We start from the raw sequence: 19,072 nt of genomic DNA, 5'->3' as shown, positions 1-19,072 counted from the left end.
GACCTATACACCATACTGTACATCAATTGTGGCAGCTCAGTCCGTGAATGCCAACAAGGCCAATAACGTACACCATATTCAAGTGCAGTCACTTCAGGCCACCTCTACTGGTGTACCAAGTGCAAAATGTCCTCCACAACCATTCTATGTCAGTTAGCAGCCACAGTAGACATACTTATTTCCAACAGTTTATGCTGGAGATACATATCGCTATCGCAACTGAACCAAAGAAGGCAACATTCTCAAACCTACTTCCAAACAATGTCCACATTCCTACGTCAAAGACCAGTAGTAATCCATGCACGCCAGTAGGCGCATGCCACTCCCAACACAGCATGATACACCGTTCACAAAAATCCCTACATGATCTGCAATGCACTCTCCATCCCCAATGGCCTCTGAAGATAGTCGCATGCGCACCTACCGCACAATGCTCCATATGTGTATATATGCGTACATGGGCTATGCCGCAAACGTTACGCAGTAAAGCAATCCTTTCATTACCCACTTTCCAACTACACTCCCGAAGCAAGACTCTCTTCACAGGCATACCACTCCTAACACAAATGGTTTGTTATCTCACCAATGCAGCTGTGAAAACTGCACCATATACTTCACAGTGATTCTGCAAAGGTGCAGACCTCACTACACTTCCATATTTACAAGGGTATATTATGGCACAAGGCATGCATCCAATACCTTTTACAAATGACCTACATCACACTCGTGCATTCCACATGCCAACATCACTGTAATACCATACATGGTAGCAATGCGTTGCGGTTTTGTTGCCAACAGCCTACTCCTTCGCCACACCCCCTGCAAAGCAATAGAGCCATGCATGGAAACATGTGACCACTTACCTTTCCTGTCCACAGGTACATATCACTTCAGTAATGCACCCAATCAAGGCAACATTCTGTAACCTACTTCCAACCAGTGCCCACCCTGTTATGTCCAAGGGCCCCAGCCATGCACACAAGTCAATAGGGGTTTTGCAGGCACAGCAGGTGACCACTTACCTTTCCTGTCCGCAGGTACATATTGGTACAGTAATGAACCCAATCACAACAACTTTCTGTAACCTTCTGTAACGCTCACCTGGTTCCCACGGAGGCGTAGGTCTGGCTTCGAGTGCTGATGCTTCTTCAATGGTGAAGCGCAGGACTCTGAAGATGGACAGGAAGGGCCCTCTACTCTGGCTTCTCCGGCTCGTAGGAATATACCCCTGTGCGTGAAAAGGGAGTATTACCTACTGACTGAGTTATGCTCAAGCCTCCCACTCTCTTCCAACCCTCCACGATACCCTTCCACGATTCCCCGTGAAGTCTCACCTTAGGGTCTGAAAGGACGAGCTCTCCATCCTGCTTCTGACACAGGGGCGCGTTGAACCCAGTTACTTCACTGGATTGAGGTTGGATGGGAGTTCAGGTAAGCTTGATTATACTGGTAAGGCGCTGTAAAAGTTCTGTTGCAAGTTCAAAAGTTCAAGCTTTAAATAATAATGTTCATTGTCTTTTTTCAGGTGATGAATGAAGATTCCTTTGGAGACTTCTTGCAACAAAGCGCTAATGTTGATGTCTTTTCCCCATAGGGGCCGGGGTTCGGAATGCCGGAGATATGGCGCCGACCTGAAGTGAAACGTGCAGTTCCAGTAAAGATCTGGTAAGTCCTAGATGAGCGCTCAGGTAATGTTTTTGAATTTGCTCATCTAATGTCTTTGTCTTTTTTCCCCATAGGGGCCGGGGTCCGGAAAATGCTTGGAAGCAGCAAGACCCGAAATGAAATGGGAATGACCCAACAGGTAAGTCTTAGAAGGAAACTGAGCTTTTCCTATTCCCTTCCTTCTCTCACCTCTTATTCTTGTCTTTTTCTCTAGGCTCTGGGAAGTGGCTTTGTATCCGGATGATCGCTGCTGAAGATGGAAGAACCCAGGAAAGGTGAGTGAAATGCAGCGCTGCAGCGATCGTAACGAAATGCTTTTAAAAATGATGTCTTCCCTTTCAGGATCGTCGGTGATGTCTCCGTGGTTCAGATTAGCTGGTAGGTCTCTTGTCTCCCTTTGCAGGTGACCCAGGATGCTGACAGGCGTGGCTGAAGTCCAGATGCAGGAGCTGACACGGTGAGCGTCCAGCTGCGAGGAGCAGAACAACGCGAAGCGTGAGTTGCTGATCGGGTGTGGTTTAAATAGCTTTGGAAGAAGTTCCAAGTGCGTATCCTTCCTCCGATCAGGTATGTATCCTTCCCCTACCACACCCGGGTGGAAAGTAGTCCCACAGGTAAAGTAGTTCCTATTCTGGCCTCAAGAGGGCCTGGATGTGGCAGCATGGTCTGCATCAGGTAAGTGCACATTAAAACACTTGAACACATGTCTAGCTTTATGAGCCTGGCGCCTAAGGCGCCAGGACAGAGGTCCAACATGAGCCTGGCGCCTAAGGCGCCAGGACTGCGTCCAAAGGGCCCCAGCTTGGGCCCGCTGGCTCTCCCCTGGGGGAAATGATGCCTGCCTCTGGGGTTGCTGGGTCGGACCTGGCTCCTTGGAGTTAGGCATCATGACAGTACCCCCCCTCAAGGCCCCTCCCCAGGTTCTTCCCTCCGGGGGTTTGGGCTTGTTCGGAAATCTCCGGTGAAACCTTTGTACTAATCGAGGTGCGTGGACATGGTTACTAGGCTCCCACGATCTCTCCTGAGGTCCATATCCCTTCCAGTCAACAAGATAGAAGAGTTTCGACTTTACCACCTTGGAGTCTAAAATGTCTTTAACTTCGAATTCTAATTCCCCTTCAATTTGAACTGGATCTGGAGGCTTGGACAATCGGGTTCCTGGTTGTACTGGCTTCAAAAGTGATGCATGAAAAACTGGATGAATACGCATGTTGGACGGTAGATCCAGTTTAAAGGCCACTGGGTTGATTATAGCTTTGATGGGATAAGGTCCTATGAATCTGGGATTGAAGGTTTGCGGGTCCTTGAGGAGTAAATGTTTAGTTGCTAGCCATACCTGGTCTCCTACTTGGTAAGGAGGAGTTTTACTTCGGTGCAAATCAGCGTTTTCTTTATACTTTTTCTTGGCTTGTTGTAAATGATTTGCATCTTATTTGAAGGCTCGGGTTATTGTGGAATGCAGATGATTTACTGCGGGCATTTCCAGGGTCAGAGGTGGATCTAGGTCAGAGGTCCGAGGATGGTGACCATACAAAGTATAAAAGGGGGTTTGTCAGGTTCCAGAATGCACTGAATTGTTGTATGCATATTCTGCGATCCAAAGGATGTCTTTCCAATTTAACTCTGATTGGTGTAACATGCACCGAAGATATTGCTCGAGAGTCTGATTGGTTCTCTCGGTTTGTCCGTCAGTCTGGGGGTGGTGGCTGGTGGATAACCGCACATCTATTTGTGCTAGTTGGCAACACTTATTCCAAAAATGTGAGATAAATTGACTTCCACGATCCGAGACTAAAATGGAAGGGAAACTATGTATGCAAACTATATTCTCCAGGAATTCCTTGGCCAAGGTGGAAGCTGAAGGCAAACCCTTTAAAGGGATAAAGTGGGCCATTTTGGAGAATAGGTCCACAATTACAAGGATTGTGTTGTAACCAGCACAAGGAGGCAGATCTGTTATAAAGTCCATTGACAGGGTGTGCCATGGTGCCGGTGGAATATCCAAGGGTTGAAGTAGGCCGGCTGGCCTTTTCTTTTGAGCCTTGTTTTGGGCGCAAATTCCACAAGACAGTACAAAAGACTTTATGTCTTTTCTCCAAGAAGGCCACCAGAAGTGGCGTTTGATTTTTTCCTCCGTTTTAGCGATACCAGGGTGTCCTTCCATTAAAGATTCATGATGATGGGCAATAACAAGTTCTTGCAATTCTTTACTTGGCAGAAACAACCGCTCCTGGAAGTAGGGTAAGTCATTCTTAACGGTGTAATGAGGACCCTTTTGACTCCATTCCAATAAGGTTGAAGAGTCTAGAAGTTGTTTTACTTGCGTTTGGATATCCTCAATAGATTGCAATGAAGTTAAGCCTAAAATTCTTTGCTCAGGTATGATGGGCACAGGTTCTAAGCTCGAATTAGGTTCTTCCATGCCAATCCGGGATAAGGCGTCTGCTTTTCCATTCTTGCAGCCAGGGCGATAGGTAATTACAAAATCAAATTCCGCAAAGAATAGAGCCCATCGGAGTTGTTGTGAAGATTGAGCTTTGGCCGTCTTTAAATACTGTAAGTTTCTGTGGTCCGTAATTACGGTGATGGTGTGTCTTGCCCCGAGAAGGTAGTGACGCCAAGCCTTGAAAGCAGATTTGATGGCCAGTAACTCTTTATCGTTAATTGCGTAGTTGATTTCAGGAGGAGAACATTTTCTGGACCAAAAGGCCACTGGGTGTAGTTGGTTAGTTTTTGGGTCTCTTTGCGACAGGACAGCTCCCATGGCCGAACTGGAAGCATCGGTTTCCACTATGTACGGGAGATATGGGTGCAGGTGCTTCAATACAGGTGCAGAGGTGAATTTGGTTTTCAGGTCCTGGAAGGCTTGTTCGGCCTCAAGAGTCCATTCGAAGCGTTTGTTTTTCTTTAGGAGAGCGGTGATGGGTTGGACTGTTCGGGAAAATTCCGGGATGAATCTTCGATAGAAATTGGCAAAGCCGAGCATGCTCTGAACTCCCTTCACCGAACTTGGAGATGGCCATTTGAGGATGGCGTCCACCTTTCGCGAGTCCATTCGGACTCCTTGAGGTGTCAGGATGAATCCGAGAAACTCAACTTCTGTGGTATGAAAAACGCATTTTTCGAGTTTTGCAAATAGTCTGTGCTGGCGCAGTTTCTCAAGAACTGCCCTAACATGTTTTCTGTGATCAGATTATTAAGAAGAGTACACCAGGATGTCGTCAATGTAAACAATGACACAGACATCGATAAATTCCCAAAGAACATCATTCATAAAGTACTGAAAGGCGGCAGGTGCATTGCACAAACCGAAGGGCATCACCTGATATTCGAAGAGCCCAAATTTGGTGCGGAATGCAGTCTTCCATTCGTCGCCTTCTTTTATGCGCACCAGGTGATAAGCTCCTCGGAGATCTAACTTGGTGTACACACAAGCGTCTTTCACCTGGTCGATAAGCTCAGGGATCAAGGGCAGAGGATAACGATTCTTAATCGTTATTTGATTTAGGGCACGATATTCTATACACGTTCTAAGGTCGCCTTCTTTTTTCGGCACGAAGAACAGAGCTGAAGAGACAGGAGACTTGGACGGGCGAATAAAACCATTGGCTAGGTACTGATCTAAATACTGACGCAAATGCAGGTTCTCAGGTTCCGTAAGAGCATAAATCCTACTACAAGGTAGTTGAGCATTGGGTACCAGATCGATCTGGCAATCATAAGACCGATGGGGAGGTAACGTGTTAGCCTGTTCTTTCTGAAAAACGTCTTGGAATTCTTGGTATTCAGACGGTAGCTGTACAGGGGTGGCTAGACCCATAGCTGGATTTCTTGGATAACAAGTTGGTTCACAATCAGGAAAACTTATCTTCTTTGCTCGCCAGTCAATTCTGGGATTATGTGTTTCTAACCAAGGAATTCCAAGAATTACTTGAAATTGTGGGGCCTTGATCACATCAAACACGATTGCTTCCCGATGTCCATCCTGACCCACCAGTGTCACTTCAACAGTGGAATGCGTTACAGGCCCTGAGGCTATTTCGGTTCCATCTACTGTAGTAATGACATCTTGGGTTACTTTCGGGCGGAGAGGAAGCTTAATCCTGGAAGCCAATTCACGGTCTATGTAATTTCCAATAGCTCCACTGTCGATGTATGCTTTTATAGCATGCAACTGCTGAGGCTGTTTTGGGTCCACGAGCACCATTGGCATGACGAAATGCGAGGTCAAAGAGTTAGTTTTCAAGCTCGGCAAGCGGACCCCTACGCTTGCCGGGCTAGGTCGTTTCCCGAATCAGGTGTCACTAATTCGTTATCAGTAGCTCCAACCACCTTCTTAAGTGGTTTAACTGGACAATTTCGAAGAAAGTGACCGGAAGTCCCGCAATACAGACAAAGTTGCATTTGCCGCCTTCTCTCTTGTTCTTTCTGCGTTAATGGTCCTTTAACACCACCGATTTGCATAGGTTCAGATACGTCGGTACTCTTGGAGGTAGCGTGGGTTTTGATCGGTGCTCGGTTTTCATACTTGAACCGATCTGCTTTTCTATTTTGAAGTCTGTGATCAAGTTGAACCACCAAGTCTATGTAGTCTGCGCAGACATGGGGTGGATCTACTATCTGAGCTAGAACATCCTTAAGCTCTCCGCGCAGGCCTCGATGAAACAATGTGATCCTTTTGTTTTCTGGCCATCCAGTTTCCACAACCAGTCTATTAAAGGTGGCAACGTAGGACAGGAGATCCTGATTACCTTGTCGTAAGGATAGCAGTTCGTTATCAAGGGCCTGTCCTTGAGAGTGTCGAGCAAACAATCTTTCCATGCTGGCCTGGAAGCCCTGAAAATCCTGGAGAATGGGATCATCCTGATTTACCAAAGGAATAGACCAATCAGCAGCACTGCCACTGAGGTAAGATAGTATAAAGGCTACCTTGGTCTGGTCGTTAGGGAAGGCCCCGGGTCTGCATAGAAAGTGTAAACGACATTGGTTCATAAAGACGGCATATTTCTTGGGATCCCCCGCAAAACGTTCAGGCGGGGCCAAAGGCATGTGTCCAGGTAGATTGATTTGTACCGGGTTATTCAAACCCATTGATGTGGAAGTACCTCCGGAATTAGGTAAAGGAGTGTGCCCTGCCTGGGCCTGCAATAACCTTTTGGCCAGGTCATCAGTTCTTTCCTTGGATAGGATCAGTTCTCTTTTGAGAGCGTTAGTCTCCTGGCGGGCTGAGTGCACTTCTGCCCGTAATTCCCCCAAAAGCTGGGCCAGCTGATCTGTCTCGGAAGTCTCCATAGCGCCCGGGTGGGAAATTGTGGGTAGGCTTCGCGTTCTGTAACGCTCACCTGGTTCCCACGGAGGCGCAGGTCTGGCTTCGAGTGCTGATGCTTCTTCAATGGTGAAGCGCAGGACTCTGAAGATGGACAGGAAGGGCCCTCTACTCTGGCTTCTCCGGCTCGTAGGAATATACCCCTGTGCGTGAAAAGGGAGTATTACCTACTGACTGAGTTATGCTCAAGCCTCCCACTCTCTTCCAACCCTCCACGATACCCTGCCACGATTCCCCGTGAAGTCTCACCTTAGGGTCTGAAAGGACAAGCTCTCTGTTGTAATGTGCACGGGCTCGTGCAGGGACACTCGTGGAATGTTATGATTGTTCGGAAGAGAACATTCCACGGTGGCCGTTGGCTGGAGGTGGCAGAGAGCAGGCTTGTGGGGTCGCGTAAATAAATACTTATAATATACTTACATGTGTACGGAGGATTTACATCAGTGGCGACGAGGATTTTACGTGACCCCGTTCCACGTGTGCATCGGCCGGTTGTTGGGTGCTGCTGCCTGCCGTCCTAGCATTGCAGCTGACGACGTGGATTAAGGTCGGAATTCGTTGGAGCCGCCGGCCGCCTACCCCTGTGCCGTTAGGGGCGGAAGTGGCCACAGGCGGGCTCCGTTGGGGGCGTGTGGTTCCCAGTGGCGATTGGCGGCCAGGAGCTCACCAGGGGCATCAAGCCGATTCGGGAGGCGGCTACGGACCCTCCTGTGTCCCGAAGGGGAAGAAGCCGGGGCAGCAGGGCCACATCATTGCGCTGGCAAGCCGCAAACAAGCATCGCTGTTGGGGATCCGGTTGGTGTCCCGCAGGAGGAGCACTTGTTGTACGGAGGGCTGTATCCCGGTGTTGTGTTCGGCGCAAGAGACTGTATGTCGGCTGACAGCTCCGCCCCGGCAGCGCATGCGCAACGCGCAGATCACTGCTGCCTGCTTGAGGGAGGAAGGAGGGGCTGCGGTGGCGCTGCGCGGCGTATATTAAGGATCAGCTGATTTCTGCTGTTCAGGAGCCTCATACAAACGCTGCACACGGGCACCTGGAGCTTGAGTTCTTCTACGTGCCATCAGACAGGATATTGGTGGTAAGGTCGGGCATATGACTGCTGTGGAGCACTGTGCATACGGTTTGGGCTGTGATCTGGAAGTGGAATTTAAATCTCTGGGTTGTGACTCACCCGGTGCATTTTGACGGTTGTACTGCAATTACGTGTGGGTGCACGTGCACAAGGTGCCACTGACGGATCATCTCAAGGGAACAAGAGGTCTGGAGGTTCTCACTAGGGTGGGGGAAAGATTCTTGTTGGGGGTTTAAGGAACAAGGATTTCCGTCAGCAATGTTACATACGGCTGCAAGGCCTCCGCCAGCTTTTCTGCCAAATCCTGGAGAGCCTGTTGCTCCTTGGGAGCAGTGGGTGGATGCCTTCAAAGTATATTTGAGGGCTGCTGGCGGGGCAAAGTTCAACGATGATGAAAAGGAGGCTGCACTGCTGAATTGTATTGGGACTGAGGGCTTGAGAGTTTTTCGGCACTTGCCAGGGGAAAACGTAATGGTTCAAGGGGGAGGTGAGGGAGAAATGGTTATTAGTGCATATGAGACAGCTTTGAAGAAGTTACAAATGCGTTTTGGTAAAAGAGTTAACGTGGTATTAGAGCGGTATAAGTTTTTCTCTAGGGCACAAGGCTCTACGGAAAGCATAGATACTTATGTTACGGCACTACGTGCACTCATGGCTACATGTGGGTTTCCTGGCAATGGTGAGGAACACATAAGGGATCAGGTTATGATGAAGACATCTAATCAGAAAATCAGAGAAAGGTTATGGATAGAGAGTGATCCTTCACTTGAGAAGGTGTTGGAGATTGCAAGAGCAATTGAAGCTTCTAAGACCAGTGTACAAATGCTTACTGAGAGGGATATGAATAGGGAGATGGTGCATGCTGTAGTAGCAAAGAACAAGAAAGGTTTGGATAGGGCTGGGGTGCAAGGGACTAGAGCACCTAAGAGTAAGGAGGGGTGCAAGAATTGTGGCTGGTCAAGTCACACGGCTGAGTCTAAATCTTGTCCTGCCTGCAATGTTGAATGCAGGAAGTGTAAGCGTTTGGGCCATTTTGCACGCATGTGTAAGGGGCAGTTGGTTGCTAGTGTGGCATTAGAAGACTCTACCATGTTATTAGAAGGGACATCAGGAGGGGGATCTAATCAAAGCGTCATATTACATGTGGAGGGAAGTGGGCGGAAGGGTCCATGGGTGTCGGTGTTGGTAGATCAGCACCCTGTGGATATGCTGGTGGATTCGGGGTCACCTTATACACTGGTGGCCCCGGAAGTGTATCAAGAAGTGTTGGGTAAAGATATTTCTACTTTATTGGCTACAGATATCAAACCATGTGCATATGGGCAGAGTCCCATCGACCTACTGGGCTACAATTGGTCGAAATTTTCTTTCAAAGGGAGGCAGACCTTGGGTAAGTTGTATGTGGCTTCAAAGGGCACAAGTGTGTTGGGTTGGGATGAGCAGGCTGCACTTAAAATACAGATTCACCCGGGTGAGAAGGAACCGGTTCTCAGTGTCACGGAGGGAGCAGGACAGAATGATAAAATGGTTACTTCTACGGTGCTTATGAGTGAATTTCCTGAGGTGTTTTCGGACACTCTGGGTAGGCTCAGAGGTTTTACACATCGCATTGTTTTGAAGAAGGGTGCGGTTCCCAAAGTACATAAAGTGAGGGGAGTGCCAGTAGCGGCGAGGGAGGCATTCAAGGAGGAATTGGCCAAATTGCAGTCAGCAGGGATAATTGAGACCATTGAGTCCTCAGAGTGGTTGTTTCCCGTGGTTTTGGTTAAAAAGGGGGATGGGAGCATCAGAATGTGTGTAGATCTCCGGGAGCTGAATTCAAGCATATGGGTGGATCGGCACCCATTGCCGAATATTAATGAGTTGTTGACATTAGGAGATGCCAAGTATTTTTCAACTTTTGATCTGTCAACAGCGTACCATCAAATCGACCTGCATGTTGACTCTAGACCACTTACTTCGTTTGTGACTCCGTTTGGGGCATACAGATTCTGTCGCATGCCATTTGGCCTTGCTTCGGCTTCGGCAGTCTTCCAGAGGTTGATGCAACAGATGTTGGGTGGGGTGGTGGGAGTCAGTTATTTTCAAGATGACATTCTTATCTGGGGCAGTAGCAGGGAGGAACATGATGCCAGGGTAAGGAGGGTCATGCAGATTCTTAAGGACAAAGGTCTGACTGTAAAGTTAATCAAGTGTCAGGTAGGTGTGGAAGAGGTCACATATTTGGGACATGTATTGAGCTCACGAGGTGTGAGTCCCAAAAGGGAGTTGGTGCAGGTGTTGAGGGATACACCAGCTCCGGTCAATAAGGATCAGCTAAGGGCTTTTTTGGGCCTTGCGGAGTACTATGTTAAGTTTATACCCAATTATGCGGAAAAAACAGTGGCCATGAGAGCGCTTATGAGGAAGTGTGTAAAATTTGCATGGTCTCAGGAGTGTGCAGTGGAATTTGGGTTGGTGAAGAAGGATGTAGAAAATGCTCCTTGCCTGAAATCGTTTGACCCGAAAAATAAAACGGCCCTGACTGTGGATGCAAGTGAAGTGGGTTTGGGGGCAGTGCTGGAGCAGTGGATAAGTGGTGAATGGATGCCAGTGGCTTTTGCCTCAAGGACGTTGAGAGATGTTGAAACTAGATACTCGGTAATTGAGAGAGAGACTTTGGCAGTGTTATGGGCTTCAAAACACTTTAGGACGTTTTTGTGGGGCATTCCTTATATTGTCAGAACGGACCATAAACCGTTGGTGCAAGTGTTTTCTACCAAGGGAGTGATGGCAGTATCCCCGAGGATTGCGAAATGGTCAGTACAACTACAGGATTACAATTTTTCATTGCAGTATTTTCCGGGGAAGTTGAATGTTGTGGCAGACTGTTTGTCCCGTTTGCCTATGGTGGAAGAGGGTGATCAGACGGTTTTAAGGAAAGATGAAGACTGGCAGGATTGTCAGGTTGCTTATGTGACGTCTGCGGTGGAGAAATCGTTGTGGGATCAGGAGTCTGAGGCCGATCTTGAGTTAAAGTGGATTAAGGAAGGTCTAGTGAAAGGGTGGCACACGGTAAAGGACAGGCCTGAAGGGAAAGGTTATGCCCAAGTTTTACATGAATTAGCCGAGGGTCCATGGGGTGTGTCTAGGGGAAGTAGGTTGATACCCCCTGTGAGTTTGAGAGGGAGAATAGTCACGTTAGCACATGTTGGTCATTTGGGTCGATCTTTGACTAAGAGGAGACTCAGGGAGGAGTACTGGTGGCCGGCTATGGACAAGGATGTCGAACAGGTGGTGAAAGACTGTCAGGCATGCTCTGTTAGCGATAAAAGCAAGGTACTCCATACACAGCCTATACATCCTGTAGAGGTTCCAGAACAAGTGTGGTCGAAATTGGCGTTAGATATCATGGGTCCGTTTGAGTGTTTAGAGCCTGAGTGCAGATATATGTTGGTGTTGGTGGACTATACATCCAGGTGGATTGAGGTGGCGGCGTGTTCTTGCGTCACAACTGATTCTGTCATGGATTTCTTGAGGAAAATTTTTGATCGTGAGGGATTACCTGCAACATTAGTCACAGATAATGGGGTGCAGTTCACTTCCAGAGCGATGAGAGAGTTTTTGGAACGACATGCTATTTCCCATTTTAGAACAGCTTTGTACAATCCTTCTGCAAATGGATTAGTGGAGAGGGCCAATGGTACTATTAAGTCAGCTATACAGTTAGCTTTGGCTAATGGTTTGGATTGGCAGGAAGTGGTGACACAATATCTGGCTGCATATCGCAGAACGCCAGCCACAAGTACGGGTAGATCTCCATTTGAGCTTATGAGGGGCAGGAAAGCAGGTACCATGTTGAGAACCCTGGCGATGGGTGGTGGTGGGCCATGTGATATGGATTTAGAAGCTATTCATCGCAGTATTTTGGCGCGACAGGAGGCCATGGGGTCTTCACAAAGATGTAGAAAGGAATTGAATGTTGAGCTTGGGGATGAGGTGTACATACGAAATCCCAGGATGGTTCATAAAGGTCACAGCAAGTTTTTGCCTTCAAGGAGAGTTGTTAGGGTTGGAAAAGGCCATGTGAGATTGGAGGATGGTTCTGTTTGGAGCAAAAAACGGGTGGTGGTGGATGGTTGCAAACGTGGGGAAAGGGCAGGTGTGGAGTCTGATGGGGAGTGTCACGGAACTGGGCTGGATTATGATCCTGTGAGTTCACAAGGCATCAGCCTTGAACAGGAAGAGGCTGTTCCACTTCCACGTTCTGGGGGTGCCGAAAGGAATGTGGAGGGTCAAAATGTTTCTGATCAACAACCTGATGTAGGACAAGAAGGGGGTCGTCTTGCCAGGAGGTGTGGCCCCCCTATAAGGTTTAGAGATTATATTTGTTAAACATGAAATGTACATGTTATGGCACAATGCATCTTTGTGGTCAATATTGCTTTATCCATGAATGCAATTGGTGTTAATGATGAGATATATATATAGTTATGTTCATGTTTCCATGTTCAAAATGTTCGCGATGTATATTAACAGGATATTAACAATTGTGTTATGCAAGGGAAGAGGATATGTTGTAATGTGCACGGGCTCGTGCAGGGACACTCGTGGAATGTTATGATTGTTCGGAAGAGAACATTCCACGGTGGCCGTTGGCTGGAGGTGGCAGAGAGCAGGCTTGTGGGGTCGCGTAAATAAATACTTATAATATACTTACATGTGTACGGAGGATTTACATCACTCTCCATCCTGCTTCTGACGCAGGGGCGCGTTGAACCCAGTTACTTCACTGGATTGAGGTTGGATGGGAGTTCAGGTAAGCTTGATTATACTGGTAAGGCGCTGTAAAAGTTCTGTTGCAAGTTCAAAAGTTCAAGCTTTAAATAATAATGTTCATTGTCTTTTTTCAGGTGATGAATGAAGATTCCTTTGGAGACTTCTTGCAACAAAGCGCTAATGTTGATGCCTTTTCCCCATAGGGGCCGGGGTTCGGAATGCCGGAGATATGGCGCCGACCTGAAGTGAAACGTGCAGTTCCAGTAAAGATCTGGTAAGTCCTAGATGAGCGCTCAGGTAATGTTTTTGAATTCGCTCATCTAATGTCTTTGTCTTTTTTCCCCATAGGGGCCGGGGTCCGGAAAATACTTGGAAGCAGCAAGACCCGAAATGAAATGGGAATGACCCAACAGGGTAAGTCTTAGAAGGAAACTGAGCTTTTCCTATTCCCTTCCTTCTCTCACCTCTTATTCTTGTCTTTTTCTCTAGGCTCTGGGTGGCTGTGTATCCGGATGATCGCTGCTGAAGATGGAGGAACCCAGGAAAGGTGAGTGAAATGCAGCGCTGCAGCGATCGTAACGAAATGCTTTTAAAAATGATGTCTTCCCTTTCAGGATCGGCGGTGATGTCTCCGTGGTTCAGATTAGCTGGTAGGTCTCTTGTCTCCCTTTGCAGGTGACCCAGGATGCTGACAGGCGTGGCTGAAGTCCAGATGCAGGAGCTGACACGGTGAGCGTCCAGCTGCGAGGAGCAGAACAACGTGAAGCGTGAGTTGCTGATCGGGTGTGGTTTAAATAGCTTTGGAAGAAGTTCCAAGTGTGTATCCTTCCTCCGATCAGGTATGTATCCTTCCCCGACCACACCTGGGTGTAAAGTAGTCCCACAGGTAAAGTAGTTCCTATTCAGGCCTCAAGAGGGCCTGGATGTGGCAGCATGGTCTGCATCAGGTAAGTGCACATTAAAACACTTGAACACATGTCTAGCTTTATGAGCCTGGCGCCTAAGGCGCCAGGACAGAGGTCCAACATGAGCCTGGCGCCTAAGGCGCCAGGACTGCGTCCAGAGGGCCCCAGCTTGGGCCCGCTGCTACTTCCCTGGGGGAAATTATGCCTACCTCTGGGGTTGCTGGGTCAGACCTGGCTCCTTGGAGGTAGGCATCATGACACCTTCCTCCAACCAGTGGCTACTCTGTTATCTCCCCAGCCATGCAGACAAGCCTTTAGGGGTTTTACAGGCACAACACAGCACTCCAACTGCAAATATCCTCATCTTGTCTCCAATGCACTCCCCATCCCCACTACAGTCTCAATGCACTCACCAAAAACGTATAATCGCCTCCACAACTGCCCACCAGCAAAGTATATGTGAGTACCTGTATAGAAATTCCGTCCATGTGCCTATGTCTCACTGGCCTCCCCAAAGCAAGGGTGTGCCGAAGCCCATGCACCCAACAGCCTAGTCCTTCACCACACCCAATCCACATACCAACATTTCAGTACTCCCATACGTAGCAGCATTGCGTTGGGGTTTTGTTGCCAACAGCCTACGCCTTCGCCACACCCACTGTAAACCAATAAAGCCATTCATTTAAATTTTGTGACCACTTACCTTTCCTGTCCACAGGTACATATTGGTAAAGTAATTAACCCAATCAAGGCAACATTCCGTAACCTACTTCCAACCAGTGTCCACCCTGTTATGTCCAAGAGCCCCAGCCATCCACACAAGCCATTAGGGGTTTTGCAGGCACAACACAGCATAGCACTCTGCCTACAAATATCCTCGTATTATCTCCAATGCACTCCCCATCCCCAATGGAGGCTGCCTGCATAACAAAACAATTAGTAGTCGCCTCTATAATTGCCCACCGTTACAGTATATGTGCGCACCTGCATACACAATCCTGCTGCATGGCAATGTGTGACTGCCCTCCCTAAAGGAAGCCAATGGCTAAGCCATAGGCTCCAGGTTACATAGGCCGAGGCATACAGTCTCCGCCCATGCACCCAATAGTGTAGTCCTTTAACACACCCACTGAAATGCAGTAGACTTGTTCATGTTTCCATGTGTGCACGTACATTTCCTAACTACCGGTACGTATGGGTACACTAACGGACTCACTGTCATGCTTACCTCCGGTGCCCTGCAGGAGTGCCTTGTCCGGTCTGTACTGATGCATAGCCCCCTTGTTGGTTACCTTCACCCTGAAGCTTACTCCAGCCACTCCTTCCCCCACTGGTCAACTGGGGATCAACCTCCAGGGGACCGTGAGGTTGGGAGGGACCTGGATGGTTGTTGAGATTCTGGGAAGTGGTGTTCGGGGGGATTGATTACCTGGAGTTAAAGGCCAGGGTAAGTATGAGTGCTGAACCTTCCGAACCCCTCCCTTCCTCCCCTACCAGGGCAGAGGCTGGCTGGCTGGCGCGAGTGGGCGCGGTACACATTAGTGCTTGCGACGACGGTCATGGTTCTCAGGTACGTATCGGACTCCAGTTACTTCACTGAAGATGGGTGGTCCAGGCCGGCTGCGACGCACAGGATACGACGATGCACAGGTAAGTCTTCAGTAAACATGGTTTTGTTGGGAGGAGAACTTGTTCTGCACAGTCACAGGCTTGTTTTAACAATGTCTTTGTCTTTTGCTTTTTTCCAGGGTCAAAACGGCTGAGTGTTAGCACAGAAGAGAAAAGCCAAAGATGCTGATCCCGTCTCGGGTTGCAGGTGAGTAATTTGCTGTGCAGGGTCAGGCGGAGGTCAAGAGCAGGCTGAGTTCCCACACACCTTTGCTTACTTTTTCAGGTCCATGGACCCAGCGGTGATGACAACAGCAGTGAATGAAGATAAGAACCAAAGTCCAGGATGAGCCGCCGCACAAAACGACTCCAGGTGATACTCGAAGAACAAAGTCAAAAACAGAACCGACAAGAGAGTTTATTCAGGTAAGTTTCTTCGGAGAGGGTTCGCAGGTGAAGACCTATGCTGGGTTGCTGCAGGTATGCTGAAGACAGGGATGCCGCAGGTATGCTGAAAACAGGAGCGGTAAGCGAGACACAGCTCTTGTCGGGAGCAGAAGAAATGCTAAGCACAGGGTGCGGTCCGGGACGTGGATTTATACCCTCAAGCCAGACCCAATCTGCGCTAGATAGCCAAGGGCGTTGGTTCCTTGCACATGCTTGGTGTTCCTTTGCACGTGTCGAGCTCACACGTGCCCAGTGTTCCCTTGCACGTGCTGGGCATTGCTTCTCTCTTGACAGGCCCCACAATGCTGACTGCGGTCTGATACCCCCCACATGCTTACGCCAGCCAGCCACCATATCTGTCCACCGTCTCCCTATGCTACCCTGGGGGGAGGTCCTCCCCTCCTGAGCCTGATGGCACCGGGTCTGCAATGGGATTGGGAATCTCACACAACGCTAAATTCTGCAACCTACTTCCAACCAGTGCCCAGACTGTTGCATCCAATGGCCCTATCCATGCACACAATGCACAATGCCTCTTCTGGCACAACACACCATAGTACATCCACTGCTAATACGCTCATATTACCACCTACTCACTCCCCATCCCCAAAGCAGTCTACCTGCACCCAATGCACTCTTTGTACATATGTGTTCAATTCCCACACCATTATCACAGTGCTCCCAAACATGACTACATTGATTATCAGGTGTTGTACCCAACATCTACGCTCTTGGGTGCAAACGGAGGCCTACAGCCTCCGCCCATAACCCCAATAGGCTAGGCCCTTTACAACTGCTGCCCGCCAATGAAGTATCTGTCAGTACCGGCATAAAACTTCCTTATCCCAAACATGTGACACACAAAATTCCTTCCCGGTACAAATATCAACCATTCTCATTATCTTTCTGCCATTTCCAATGCAATACACATTTCCACGTCACCGGGCACGGCATCGCCACTGAAGGTACTCGGCTGCCCACCTAACCGCTAAGTACGTCACTGCTCTCCAATGCATGGAGTCATTACATTGCGGCGGGGGGGCCAAGCCCTACGCTCTTTGCTACAAGGTAAAGCATGCTACCTCTGCCCATTCACTGACAAATCTACGCCTTACCCACAAACATTGCAATCCAAGCCAAACAAACATAGAACGCAAATGCACTAAGTCGACATAACCACCGGCAGCCATAGCGTTCAGCTGAAAAAATGGGCAATATGTTCGGTTCGCCCTCTTTAAGCAAGCAGCGTCTCCACACCATGTTGTGCAACGCCTTACGGCACGCCACTATCCTCCGATACACCATGGCGGCGTTTAGCAAAATCTTTGACGCACAGCATGCTTCCCTCCAGCCAAACACTGCCCGCTTCCAATGTTCGCCAACATCACAGTGTGCCACAGGCCAATGACACTGTGGTCTGCGGAGCGAACAGGGAAATGGGACCGCCGAGCGGACCCAGATATCTCTAATTCTTTGGGACGTACATTTCAGTAATTTGCAACAAAAGTACTGGTTGGATTTCCACCAAACAAACAAAAGCACGATTTCTGACCCAAGCCCCCGCTCCAGCCGCGATTGGTGAAAATCCGTCCAGCAGTTCGGGCTGTAGCTGTGCGCAAAGTTTTTCCCCATTCAGTCTAGGGGAAAAAATATTTTTGGGACCCCCCTATAACTTTGCTCCCCCTGCACGAAACCTCACCCAACCTGGCGAAAAAAAATTCAGGGCCGGCCGTATACTTTTTTTGCAAAGTTTGGTGAGGATTCCTCCAGGGGGAGCAAAGTTACAAGCTGCTAAAAAAGTGCTCTTCCTATGAGTTTAGCAACTTAGCCATAACTACACGGCCGCTACCGCGGGCCGTGTAATATATATATATATATATATTAGATATTATATGGCATGGGGTGTACTATCCCTATATTATACCAAGGAATATCTGATCATCCATGGGGAATAAGATGCTGCCACATTCCTTTGGCCATCTACCCATCTAATCTTTTAAAATACCTTTGAGTGCTGTCAGTACCTGGTAGATCGATGAGTAATTATGAGCAAATTTGCTTTTATTTATCATGGTCATGAATGGTATGCATGCCATACATTTTGCTATTGTTCCTCTTCATGTTTTGGCTATCGGTTTCGATTTCATAGATGGTTACACACAGTTTTTGTCCTGATCAACACATGGGTTTCACCTGATTGGCATGTGCTTAACTGGTCTGTCTATGGCATTGACTACATTCCTGTTTTTCACACATTTTATTTATTTTAATGGAGGCATTCACAACATAAACTGTGATTGGCTGCACAATCTAAACATTGGATGATATTTTTAAGTTGATAATTTACACTGTATCAAGAATCCATTATGTCATTGAAACAGATCTTTTGTTCAAATTAAAATGTGTGATCCCTCTTTGCTTACATCTGTTTGCATGATTTTTTTAAAGACTATAAAGTTCAAGTAGGATTTTTTTGTCCTTAATCTCTCACTCTGATGTTTATCTTCCTCGCTGTAGGTGATACTGTTCCTGTTTCTTGTAGCCATTCCACAATACATTGTGCTTAGCGGATTAGCTTCTCCCTGGCCAGGGTATTTTTGCATGGGAGTGCCAATTCTGTTTCTCAAAGTGTTGGATGTGCTAAATATTTGGCGCTAGGTTTCTGACATGGTATGTTGGATCGATTAAGCCAACTGTGAAATACCAGAAAATAATATCATTCTTATGGAAGCACATGGCTAATATGTCTGCTGGAAAGTCGCATACTTTACCAATCTGAGTGAGAGCTGAGGGTTTCGGGAAGGTAGGTGTACCATGTGTCCCAACCCTTTAACACAGAGAAGCATCCGTTTGATTAATTGGCTTGTTCTATCTGCGCTAGAAACAGCGCCAAGTGATCGTAAGACAATATACAAACTAGTTGTTGGTAGGTGACACCACAGTCATACACGACTAATAATACTCCTTCTTGGAAATGTGTTTGAGTGTTGGGAATTTCACTTTTTGAGCCTCGGCTGTGGGCAGAGCCTGTTGACCGAAGGTGTCTTCTAATTCATATATTCAGGGTTGCGCCCACGTTCATTCTCAGAAAAATGTGGAACATAACAAGGCATGTGCAGAACACTGATTGATCAGCATTTTTTTTTTAGTCTAAGCTATGGGTCCGGGAATGTTTTTGGAGTATGCTCTCAATATTGGATCTTTCACACAATATTGAAAGCATCAGTGGTTTAAATGTGGATGCAGCGTGAATCCTTCCGGTTCCATGTTGGCACTGCGGGAGGAAGGAA

General features: G+C 48.0%; 1 protein-coding gene across 1 annotated transcript in view; it reads left to right on the top strand.

The window, feature by feature from the left end:
* LOC138450539 (interferon-induced transmembrane protein 1-like) overlaps positions 1-19,072 on the top strand; it is a 284,430-nt gene that overhangs the window by 135,875 nt on the left and 129,483 nt on the right. The window lies entirely within an intron of this gene.

Source organism: Ambystoma mexicanum, chromosome 1p (assembly GCF_040938575.1).
Source record: "Ambystoma mexicanum isolate Mex_15411 chromosome 1p, UKY_AmexF1_1, whole genome shotgun sequence".
NCBI lineage: Eukaryota > Metazoa > Chordata > Amphibia > Caudata > Ambystomatidae > Ambystoma > Ambystoma mexicanum.
Note: the sequence above shows the minus strand (reverse complement) of the source record. Positions and strands in the feature narration are given on the sequence as shown.